Source organism: Paramisgurnus dabryanus, chromosome 1, assembly GCF_030506205.2.
Source record: "Paramisgurnus dabryanus chromosome 1, PD_genome_1.1, whole genome shotgun sequence".
NCBI lineage: Eukaryota > Metazoa > Chordata > Actinopteri > Cypriniformes > Cobitidae > Paramisgurnus > Paramisgurnus dabryanus.
Genome location: NC_133337.1, coordinates 4,742,592 through 4,755,897, shown reverse-complemented (window position 1 = coordinate 4,755,897; position 13,306 = coordinate 4,742,592). Strand labels below are relative to the sequence as shown.

Here is a 13,306-nt window from a genome sequence, read left to right as displayed (position 1 = left end):
TTATTTATTTATTCTTATATCTGGACACTTTTTCGGCGCGTAACTCGTCCCACACGGTTTGTCGTAGACCAATGAAACAGGGCTCAAAACGACCGGCTTATTGAGGACACGTCTGCTATGACTTTTATAAGGGATCGGGTGCAGGATTTCCGAAAGGGGGGCGAAAAACCACCCGAAAAATCCCATTGACTTAACATTGGGCCCAACTTTGACAACTCATAGCTCCGCTCGAGGATTTTGTAGAAACATGTGGGTTATAACATTTGAAGAGGGTGGTAGACTCTGTAAGAACATACATAACATTGGGGTGTAAGTTGTCCCCCTGGGGTGTAAGAGGCACCCAAAATTTCCCATTGACTTATAATGGGGCAGGGAACACGCCCATATAAGGGGAAAAAAACTGTTCCAGATGGGATATCTTTGCTTTACAGTGTCGTAGAGATAAGTGGGTGGGCTCATTTTACTCGGGCATCCAATCAGTCTCTCAGGATCATCTCAGATCTATTAAGCCACGCCCCTAGCAACAATTTTGGGCACCCTAGCAACATCTCCCACAGACTGCCATTATAAAATGCCCAGATGGATATCTTTACACCACAGTGGCATAGAGACATGGGGGTGGGCTCATTTTACTCAGACATCCAATCAGTCTCTCAGGATCCTTACATAGGTATTAAGCCACGCCCCTAGCAACCACTTTTGAGCACCCTAGCAACATAAAATTCAAACAGTTATATCTCGGCATCAGAACATCGTAGAGACACGGGGGTTGGACCGTTTGACTCGTGACTCTGAGTGTAATCATTATGGGGTACCAATTTTTTCCCTAGCAACCAAATACAGTACCCTAGCAACAGAGTAAACAAAGCCTTATATCTCCGCATCAGAACATCGTAGAGACACGGGGGTTGGATCGTTTGACTCGTGACTCGGAGTGTAATCATTATGGGATGCCAATTTTTTCCCTAGCAACCAAATACAGTACCCTAGCAACAGAGTAAACAAAGCCTTATATCTCCGCACCAGAACATCGTAGAGACACGGGGGTTGGACTGTTTGACTAGTGACTCAGAGTGTAATCATTATGGGATGCCATTTTTTCCCTAGCAACCAAATACAGTACCCTAGCAACCAGTGCCGGTCCTAGATGCTGGGGGGCCCTAAGCAAAGCTTTGTTAGGGGCCCTCTGTCAGTGCATTCAGACCCTTATAGCATAGCACACATACATCTCGGAGACGTCTATTTGATGTCTGCGTTTACATCTGCAAGATGTCTTATTTAAATTGTTTTCTCATCTGCAATACGTCTGTGAGACGTCTCCTAAAAGATGTCATATAGACATATTGAAGATGTCTGCAAGACGTTTTTGATTTAGAATGTATGTAAAGCAGCTCTTTTCCTTTATAAGATGTTTTTACACACCAGATGTATTCCAGATCTCCAGATCTTTACCAGACATCTCACAGACGTACCTGTGCTATCTGGGTAAAACCCAGTCAATGTTGCTGTTAGTTAGTTGTTAACTAACCACATAGTGTATTATCTTATAGCTGTATAATATTCCCATATGCACATTACTTTGAAACCCTGACTGATAAACTTGCTGATTATAACATGAAACATGTATTTGCTGATAAGTTGTTTTGATTTAAAATGTGTTGTGAGAAGCACTAAAAAATTTACCTGATCTAAATGAATGTAATGAATCAAATTAAATTACATATAAATACATACTGTTAATACACAGGGGTTAAATTGGGATTTGTTATGTGGGGGGGGGGGGGGCTCTGTGGGGAGGGGTACTTTGAGGGGTAACATGTTTAATACTGATGACAGCAAAGCCACTGGTGTGTTTCAATGACATTCTGGACCTCTGATAGGATTTGATAAGTTTCAGCTTTAAAAGAGCATTTCACCCGTAGAAACATTAATCTTTATTGAAAGTGTTATATTTGTAGTCGAAATGTAACATACATTTAGAATTTGGTGCCTATTTGACAGAGAAAAGGGGTGTTTGTAGTCTCATTCCCTCAACAAAGACATTGCACTTCCTTCTTTCAATGATGCAAAATGATGATTTTTACATCATTGAAAGAAGGAAGTGCAACACTGAAATCTGTATTTCTCCAGTCTCAGCGGCAACTGAGAAAATGATGCATGACCATTCAAAAACATGACTGGAGTTCTAACTATACAAAGCTTAATGCAAATGGGTGAAGTGTCCCTTTAAAGCTGTCACAGAGGTTGACCCCAAATATTTTAAAAATAGTGTCTGATTTTAAATATTGCAAATCTATGAGTTTGACACCCTATATCCATTTGTTGCACATGTCATTATGCACAACTGATCAAACTTTAAAGGAAGTTAAAAGAATCAATCTCCTTGAATAATTCTAGGCATAAGATGCCCAAAAAGACTCAATTAACAAGATAAGGTACAACACACAGTACTGTATCAGGAACATGTCTTAGAAATTAGCCATAGAGATTCCCTATGCTGGTCAGCAGCTACAATCACTATAGTTAGGTTTGATTTGTGTAATCAAAATACATTATTTTATTATCTATACAATGAGTTATATCCAGTGTTATCCAGTTAACATACTGTAATTAAACGAGTGACATATACTTTAATCCTTTACAAATTTCAAGTCTTCTATTAAGTTTTCTCGACGTGGGCACCATTCTTACCTCTCTCTCTCTCTCTCTCTCTCTCTCTCTCTCTCTCTCTCTCTCTCTCTCTCTCTCTCTCTCTCTCTCTCTCGTCAAATTATCCTGCACGAGAGCGCGTTCTTGAAGTTCAAAGGAAAAAGCGCGTGTTTTCGCGGCAATTGTGTCACCCAATTCGCGTCATTTGAATCGCCCCATGCTAAGACGCGTGTCTTTACATTGACTTAATCTGCTCGCGCAAATCCTTTATCTTGTTCCCTTGCTTCACGTTTTTTTCCCTTTATTCTGCTCCAGACGGATAGCTTTGTCTTTGTTTTAAATCAATGGTGGGCATATAATATGCGCATTGTTACCAAATCACTCTTCTGCGTCATGCACGCGGCCGTTTCTAAATTTGAAGGCTGCAACCTCCGGATCATGTCGCATATGCGCGCTGCATACGTCATCAAGCCTGATTTATTTAAGTTAAATAAGCATTTCATTTGCAAGTCATAAGCATAATATAACAATTAACCATTAACTAAGAATAATAGTCAACATTATAATTGTTAATATTCTAAAATACGTTTTTATGACGCATATGCAGCCTACAAATGTGACCTCTGAAGGCTGCAGCCTTCGGATTGAGAAACTGCCTGCATGTTGTCCGAGTACATATCAGTGATTTAAGAAATCATTAAGTATTTTTAAAAACCCGCACAAATTCGGAAGTTTGCAAATTATTTAAATTATAGCGTCTTGTTTTCATTAAACATAATAATAATTTTTCTTTGATATAATGGTTTTAAATAATTCTGAGATCAAGGGGGCCCTCTAGTGGTGCGGGGCCCTATGCAAATTGCCTACTTTGCGTATACACTGAAAAAAATTATTCATTCAATTTAATCAATTTTTTTAAGGTAAGCGGTTGCAATCAATTTATTTAAGCTACATTTAAACAAAAAAAATGTGTTGAACTTAATCAATTTTATTTAGTAACCCTAGTATAAAAAAGCTTAGTAATTTCTGCCATATTTAATTGTGCTACATTCTCATATATTATTTATTTATGACTGATGAAAAATTATTAATTGAATTTAATAATTTTTTTTAAGGTAAGTGGTTGCAATCAATTTATTTTAGCTACATTTAAATAAACACATTTCATTGACTAACTTTCAACATTTTTAAGGAAATTGTTTGCAATCACTAACCTTAAAAACAATATATAAAAATGACCCTTAAATGGCTTTGCAAATACACCAAGTGGTAAGTTTAATGTTATTCAGCAAATGTAGTGCATGTTCAATAACAATTTCTTTGTGTGTACAAGTGTTTAAAACAAGTGCTCACTGCACATTCACAAAATATAAAATAAAAAAACACAGATGGAAAGAGGCCACAATGTTTGTGAATCAATAAAACAGCACAAAAGTCAAAAACAGTAGTGCTGACTTCACACATTGCACAATAATTATTTTTAAAAAAAGTGTTACATTTTTACAGACAACAGTTATGAATCATTAAAAGCATTATTAAAATGTTTAAAACTACGGATTCCCAGGTCTTAAATGATAAACAGAGTAGACTGTGACATCTGGACTAACATTTCATGCTGAGCATGCACATACATGTCTGCTACAACATTTCAGTATTAAAGGTGCAGTGTGAAATTTTTAAGAGGATCTTTTGACAGAAATGCAAAATAACATACAAAACTATATTATCACGGGTGTATAAACACCTTTCATAATGAACCGTTATGTGTTTATTGCCTTAGAACAAGACCTTTTCATCTACATACACCGAGGGTCCCCTTACATGGAAGTCGCCATTTTGTGCTGCCATTTTTTTTACAGAAGCCCTTAAAGGACAATTTTTTGCTAAGTTGTCTCCAACGATGACATGTTTGTCCTTCTCTATGTGTTTCAAAAACGAGAAGTGAGCCGTGGACTAAGCCGTTGGTTGCAACTCGCAACCTCACCACTAGATGACGATAAAAATTACGCACTGCACCTTTAAAACGTTTTTCAGTTTAACAATTTTTTAAATTATTCAGATGCCTGTCTAGTTTTTAAAATTACACATGGGCTTGCACCTCCACCGCTGGGTGAATTTGTAAAACTGAAGGACAACAATGGGAGGGCAAATAGGGCAGCTACCAGGGGAGACTGTGTTATACAGTACAGGCGAAGTAAGTTTGGCCAGGCAGTCTTCTCGGTACGGGCCTCGAGTTATTGGAATTGTCTCCCTACTGAACTTAGAAAGAGCACCAGCTATTTATCGTTTAAATTTAAACTTAAGAAATGGATTAAAAACTCTCAAAAATGCAATCATTGATAGTTAATCTGATTTTAGGTACTGCCCATTTTTGTATTTTTGTATTGTATTTATTATTTATCTACTTAGTGTTTATTTTGTTTTGTGGTTTTTATGTATTTTTGTACTGTGTTGACCTGCCAAGGGACTGCAGATGAAAAATAGCTCTTTAGCTAACTCTGGCGCATTTACATTTTGAGTGCAAACAAAAAATGTTGATTGATGTGCATTGTCCCTTTCAAATAAATAAAGGAAAAAAAAAAAAAAAAAAAAAAGTCCTTGAATTTTTGGGGAGAGCTTTAGAATCCATCTGCATAATGAATTTCTAAAAAATTTCAAAAAAGTAGTATTTTAGTTCTTTGGGGTACGCCAAATTAAGCACATAGATTGTACCCAGCATCAATGCAGGCTTGTGCCACAGATTTGAGCTGCTCAAGAATCATCACTCCAACAACGACTCCAATATCGTCATAGTCGCCAAGAAAACCTTCTTTCTTTTTGATTACACATATGTCCATGGTGATGTTTTCCAGGTCTTTCAATAAGTCATCTTGTTGACTGTCCTACATTTAAATAAAAATAAGCTGTTATTAGAGATTGTTCTGATTCATAACACTTTGACAAGTCTACAGGCAAGGGTAATTACAAAAACTATGACACCCCTGTTGCCCATATATTATACAGTGCCCTCCATTAATACTGGGACAGAGTGCACACTTTGAGCTGTATTTAGAGGGTATTCACAAATTACAATTTGTCTTTAGGATTTAGGAATTACAGTCGTTTAAATGGGCCAAACGTAATGGGACAGTTGAGCTGTAATGGACATGCATTTTGTATTTGTTAAATAATTTCCTCATATATGAAGCATGTTGTGATCTAAAGTTGAAGTTTGGCATTTGGACGCTGTGGCTGTAAACACACATCATGTTCACAATTCACGTCCATAAAACAACTTTTAAGCGAACTGTCCCATTATATTTGGCCCTGAAATACATTTTTACATATATAATAACATATCCCAATATTTATGAAGGGCACTTTGTGTGTGTGTGCGTATATTATATATATATATATATATATATATATATATATATATATATATATATATATATATCTGTGTGTGTGTGTGTGTGTGTGTGTGTGTGTGTGTGTGTGTGTGTGTGTGTGTGTGTGTGTGTGTGTGTGTGTGTGTGTGTGTAAGCAACTCCGAGAAAGCGAAAACATAGTGGAACTGCAGGTAAGCACTGCAGCTTTTAAATTTGGACAATTGATAACGACTTTATCGTGACGTGAATATTAAAACACGTTATGAGATATCGCCACTGATATTTTTATAAGCAGCATACATCTCTCTGACACTTTTAAAAAACTTTTATATAGTACTGGCAAGCACAAAGTCTCATATTAAGCGAGTTAATAACAGACAAAACCAACATCAGAGCCAGGGAATTCCTGTCAGAGATGTAGCCCAGAGAGGGCGGTGGTCAGTGGGGCGAGTAAACACTGACGTCCGCTCTCTGGTTCTCACGTACCGTAGCTTCCTTAAGCAAACGTTCAAACAGGCGCTCTCTTAACTTATCGACTGAATATTTGAATATTATACATATATATTCTCGACTGAACTAATCTTAAAACTACATCTTGTGACAAAGAAACGCTAATATTAAGAAACGGCTTGTTATGAGATTCAAAACAGCTGAGTGATATCCGTGGCGGAAGAAAGTAGTTCCCAAACAAAGTGGCTTTTAAAATAACTCTGTTGTTGTTTTCTAGTTTTCGTTTTTCAAACGTGTGCCGTCGAACTGTTGTATAAAAGCAATTTCGCTCTCGGAGTCGTGTGGTATTTGGTTAACTTATATCGTCACGGCTGGGATTGCCTCCAGCACTCTGCCTGGAGGAGCTCTTATAAACGGCGTATTTTAAGTATATAAAAATATTCACGGTAAAAAAAGGTGCTGTATTACATGAAATATTACTTACTGTGCAAATAGACCGACTGAGCAAAACTCCGGGGCTGAAATATCCCGTCTTCCTTTCCCACCGTCACCGTGAACCTGACTGGAAACTCCTTTTAGCACCAGGGAAAATGTGCATTTGTGCGCATGCGCAAAGAACCAAACTATTTTTTTAAACTGAATTTAATAAATTATAATGACTTGGATTTAAAGCAAATATAATTCGCTTAAAACCTATTAATATATACTAATTAAAATCAAAAACTTAAATAAAATAATTAAAACTAGCTAAATTGAATTATGCTTCATTTAATTGGGGCCATAATCATTTTTTTCAGTGTAGGAAAGACCGGCACTGCTAGCAACAGAGTAAACAAAGCCTTATATCTCCGCATCAGAACATCGTAGAGACACAGGGGTTGGACCGTTTGACTCGTGACTCGGAGTGTAATCATTATGGGATGCCATTTTTTCCCCTAGCAACCAAATACAGTACCCTAGCAACAGAGTAAACAAAGCCTTATATCTCCGCATCAGAACATCGTAGAGACATGGGGGTTGGACCGTTTGACTCGTGACTCGGAGTGTAATCATTATGGGATGCCATTTTTTTCCCTAGCAATCAAATACAGTACCCTAGCAACAGAGTAAACAAAGCCTTATATCTCCGCATCAGAACATCGTAGAGACACGGGGGTTGGACCGTTTGACTCGTGACTCGGAGTGTAATCATTATGGGATGCCAATTTTTTCCCTAGCAACCAAATACAGTACCCTAGCAACAGAGTAAACAAAGCCTTATATCTCCGCACCAGAACATCGTAGAGACACGGGGGTTGGACCGTTTGACTAGTGACTCAGAGTGTAATCATTATGGGATGCCATTTTTTCCCTAGCAACCAAATACAGTACCCTAGCAACAGAGTAAACAAAGCCTTATATCTCCGCATCAGAACATCGTAGAGACACAGGGGTTGGACCGTTTGACTCGTGACTCGGAGTGTAATCATTATGGGATGCCATTTTTCCCCTAGCAACCAAATACAGTACCCTAGCAACAGAGTAAACAAAGCCTTATATCTCCGCATCAGAACATCGTAGAGACACAGGGGTTGGACCGTTTGACTCGTGACTCGGAGTGTAATCATTATGGGATGCCATTTTTTCCCCTAGCAACCAAATACAGTACCCTAGCAACAGAGTAAACAAAGCCTTATATCTCCGCATCAGAACATCGTAGAGACACGGGGGTTGGACCGTTTGACTCGTGACTCGGAGTGTAATCATTATGGGATGCCATTTTTTTCCCTAGCAACCAAATACAGTACCCTAGCAACAGAGTAAACAAAGCCTTATATCTCCGCATCAGAACATCGTAGAGACACAGGGGTTGGACCGTTTGACTCGTGACTCGGAGTGTAATCATTATGGGATGCCATTTTTTCCCCTAGCAACCAAATACAGTACCCTAGCAACAGAGTAAACAAAGCCTTATATCTCCGCATCAGAACATCGTAGAGACACAGGGGTTGGACCGTTTGACTCGTGACTCGGAGTGTAATCATTATGGGATGCCATTTTTTCCCCTAGCAACCAAATACAGTACCCTAGCAACAGAGTAAACAAAGCCTTATATCTCCGCATCAGAACATCGTAGAGACACGGGGGTTGGACCGTTTGACTCGTGACTTAGAGTATAATCATATATTGTTCCCCGAAATTTGCCACGGCAAGCACCACTTCACATTTTCTTCAGGAAATGTACCTATCTAGTTAGTGGTGCTTGCATTTATGCAAGGCATCACTATTATTATCTTGCATACTTATTAGTGGTGCTTGCATTTATGCAAAGCATCACTATTACTATTCCTCAGGGATATTATTATATTTTATTCTTACATCTGCACGTTTTTTCGGCACCTAACTCGTCCCGCACGGTTTGTCGTAGACCCATGAAAGAGGGCTCAAATTGACCGGCTTATTGAGGAGAGGTGTGCTATGACTTTTATAAGCGATCGGGTGCAGGATTTCCGAAAGGGGGGCGAAAAACCACCCGAAAAATCCCATTGACTTAACATTGCGCCCAACTTTGACGAGTCATAGCTCCGCTCGAGGATTTTGTAGAAACATGTGAGTTACAACATTTGAAGAGGGTGGTAGACTCTGTAAGAACATACATCACATTGGGGTGTAAGTTGTACCCCTGGGGTGTAAGAGGCGCCCAAAAGTGCCACAATGAAAAGTCAATGGGGGAAAATCCCATAGACTTAACATTGCAAAAACTTTGACGGGTCATAGGTACAGGCGAGGATTTTGTAAAAACATGTGGGTTACATTATTTGAAGAGGGTGGTAGACTCTGTAAGAACATGGATCACAATGGGGTGTAAGTTGTACCCCTGGGGTGTAAGAGGCACCCGAATTTTCCCATTGACTTATAATGGGGCAGGAAACATGCCCATATAAGGGAATAAAAAAGTTCCAGATGGGATATCTTTGCTTTACAATGTCGTAAAGACAAGGGGGTGGGCTCATTTTACTCAGACATCCAATCAGTCTATCAGGATATTCCCAAAGCTTTTAAGCCACGCCCCTAGCAACCACTTTTGAGCACCCTAGCAACATAAAATTCAAACAGTTATATCTCCGCATCAGAACATCGTAGAGACACGGGGGTTGGACCGTTTGACTCGTGACTCAGAGTGTAATCATTATGGGATGCCAATTTTTTCCCTAGCAACCAAATACAGTACCCTAGCAACAGAGTAAACAAACCCTTATATCTCCGCATCAGAACATCGTAGAGACACGGGGGTTGGACCGTTTGACTCGTGACTCAGAGTGTAATCATTATGGGATGCCAATTTTTTCCCTAGCAACCAAATACAGTACCCTAGCAACAGAGTAAACAAAGCCTTATATCTCCGCATCAGAACATCGTAGAGACACGGTGGTTGGACCGTTTGACTCGTGACTCAGAGTGTATTCATTATGGGATGCCAATTTTTTCCCTAGCAACCAAATACAGTACCCTAGCAACAGAGTAAACAAAGCCTTATATCTCCGCATCAGAACATCGTAGAGACACGGTGGTTGGACCGTTTGACTCGTGACTCAGAGTGTATTCATTATGGGATGCCAATTTTTTCCCTAGCAACCAAATACAGTACCCTAGCAACAGAGTAAACAAACCCTTATATCTCCGCATCAGAACATCGTAGAGACACGGGGGTTGGACCGTTTGACTCGTGACTCAGAGTGTAATCAATATGGGATGCCAATTTTTTCCCTAGCAACCAAATACAGTACCCTAGCAACAGAGTAAACAAAGCCTTATATCTCCGCATCAGAACATCGTAGAGACACAGGGGTTGGACCGTTTGACTCGTGACTCAGAGTGTAATCATTATGGGATGCCAATTTTTTCCCTAGCAACCAAATACAGTACCCTAGCAACAGAGTAAACAAACCCTTATATCTCCGCATCAGAACATCGTAGAGACACGGGGGTTGGACCGTTTGACTCGTGACTCGGAGTGTAATCATTATATGGGATGCCAATTTTTTCCCTAGCAACCAAATACAGTACCCTAGCAACAGAGTAAACAAAGCCTTATATCTCCGCATCAGAACATCGTAGAGACACGGGGGTTGGACCGTTTGACTCGTGACTCAGAGTGTATTCATTATGGGATGCCAATTTTTTCCCTAGCAACCAAATACAGTACCCTAGCAACAGAGTAAACAAACCCTTATATCTCCGCATCAGAACATCGTAGAGACACAGGGGTTGGACCGTTTGACTCGTGAATCAGAGTGTAATCATTATGGGATGCCAATTTTTTCGCTAGCAACCAAATACAGTACCCTAGCAACAGAGTAAACAAAGCCTTATATCTCCGCATCAGAACATCGTAGAGACACGGGGGTTGGACCGTTTGACTCGTGGCTTAGAGTATAATCATATATTGTTTCCCGAAATTTGCCACGGCAAGCACCACTTCACATTTTCTTCAGGAAATGTACCTATCTAGTTATAATTATTATTATTCTTCTTTTTCTGGACACTTTTTTCGGCGCGTAACTCGTCCCACACGGTTTGTCGTAGACCCATGAAATAGGGCTCAAATCGACCGGCTTATTGAGGAGAGGTGTGCTATGACTTTTATAAGCGATCGGGTGCAGGATTTCCGAAAGGGGGGCGAAAAACCACCCCAAAAATCCCATTGACTTAACATTGCGCCCAACTTTGACGAGTCATAGCTCCGCTCGAGAATTTTGTAGAAACATGTGGGTTACAACATTTGAAGAGGGTGGTAGACTCTGTAAGAACATACATCACATTGGGGTGTAAGATGTACCCCTGGAGTGTAAGAGGTGCCCAAAAGTGCCCCAATGAAAAGTCAATCGGGGAAAATCCCATAGACTTAACATTGCAAAAACTTTGACGGGTCATAGGTACGAGCGAGGATTTTGTAAAAACATGTGGGTTACATTATTTGAAGAGGGTGGTAGACTCTGTAAGAACATGGATCACAATGGGGTGTAAGTTGTACCCCTGGGGTGTAAGAGGCACCCGAATTTTCCCATTGACTTATAATGGGGCAGGAAACATGCCCATATAAGGGAATAAAAAAGTTCCAGATGGGATATCTTTGCTTTACAATGTCGTAAAGACAAGGGGGTGGGCTCATTTTACTCAGACATCCAATCAGTCTATCAGGATATTCCCAAATCTTTTAAGCCACGCCCCTAGCAACCACTTTTGAGCACCCTAGCAACATAAAATTCAAACAGTTATATCTCTGCATCAGAACATCATAGAGACACGGGGGTTGGACCGTTTGACTAGTGACTCAGAGTGTAATCATTATGGGATGCCAATTTTTTCCCTAGCAACCAAATACAGTACCCTAGCAACAGAGTAAACAAAGCCTTATATCTCCGTATCAGAACATCGTAGAGACACGGGGGTTGGACCGTTTGACTTGTGACTCGGAGTGTAATCATTATGGGATGCCATTTTTTTCCCTAGCAACCAAATACAGTACCCTAGCAACAGAGTAAACAAAGCCTTATATCTCCGCATCAGAACATCGTAGAGACACGGGGGTTGGACCGTTTGACTTGTGACTCGGACCGTTTGACTTGTGACTCGGAGTGTAATCATTATGGGATGCCAATTTTTTTCCCTAGCAACCAAATACAGTACCCTAGCAACAGAGTAAACAAAGCCTTATATCTCCGCATCAGAACATCGTAGAGACACGGGGGTTGGACCGTTTGACTCGTGACTCGGAGTGTAATCATTATGGGATGCAAATATTTTCCCTAGCAACCAAATACAGTACCCTAGCAACAGAGTAAACAAAGCCTTATATCTCCGCATCAGAACAACGTAGAGACACGGGGGTTGGCCCGTTTTACTTGTGGCTTGGAGTATGATCATTATGGGATGCCAATTTTCTCCCTAGCAACAAAATACACTACCCTTGCAACCGAATACACAAAGCCTTATATCTCCACATCAGAACATCGTAGAGACACGGGGTTTGGACCGTTTGACTCGTGACTCGGAGCGTAATCACTAGTGGATGCCATTTTTTCCCTAGCAACCAAATGCAGGACCCTAGCAACAGAGTAAACAAAGCCTTATATCTCCGCATCAGAACATCGTAGAGACACGGGGGTTGGACCGTTTGACTCGTGACTCAGAGTGTAATTACTATGGGATGCCATTTTTTTCCCTAGCAACCAAATACAGTACCCTAGCAACAGAGTAAACAAAGCCTTATATCTCAGCATCAGAACATCGTAGAGACAAGGGGGTTGGACCGTTTGACTCGTGACTCAGAGTGTAATCACTATGGGATGCCAATTTTTTCCCTAGCAACCAAATACAGTACCCTAGCAACAGAGTAAACAAAGCCTTATATCTCAGCATCAGAACATCGTAGAGACACGGGGGTTGCACCGTTTGACTCGTGACTCAGAGTGTAATCACTATGGGATGCCAATTTTTTCCCTAGCAACCAAATACAGTACCCTAGCAACAGAGTAAACAAAGCCTTATATCTCCGCATCAGAACATCGTAGAGACACGGGGGTTGGACCGTTTGACTTGTGACTCAGAGTGTAATCACTATGGGATGCCAATTTTTTCCCTAGCAATCAAATACAGTACCATAGCAATAGAGTAAACAAAGCCTTATATCTCAGCATCAGAACATCGTAGAGACACGGGGGTTGGACCGTTTGACTCGTGACTCAGAGTGTAATCACTATGGGATGCCAATTTTTTCCCTAGCAACCAAATACAGTACCCTAGCAACAGAGTAAACAAAGCCTAATATCTTCGCATCAGAACATCGTAGAGACACA

General features: G+C 40.2%; 1 long non-coding RNA gene across 1 annotated transcript; it reads right to left on the bottom strand.

Annotated features, from left to right (window-relative positions):
• Nucleotides 1-3,899: 3,899 nt before the first annotated feature.
• Nucleotides 3,900-7,129, bottom strand: LOC135729939 (uncharacterized). The gene is made up of 2 exons (XR_010525814.2): nucleotides 6,952-7,129; nucleotides 3,900-5,531 (listed from the first exon to the last, which is right to left on the bottom strand). It is a non-coding gene; the product is annotated as an uncharacterized lncRNA (long non-coding RNA).
• Nucleotides 7,130-13,306: the final 6,177 nt, after the last annotated feature.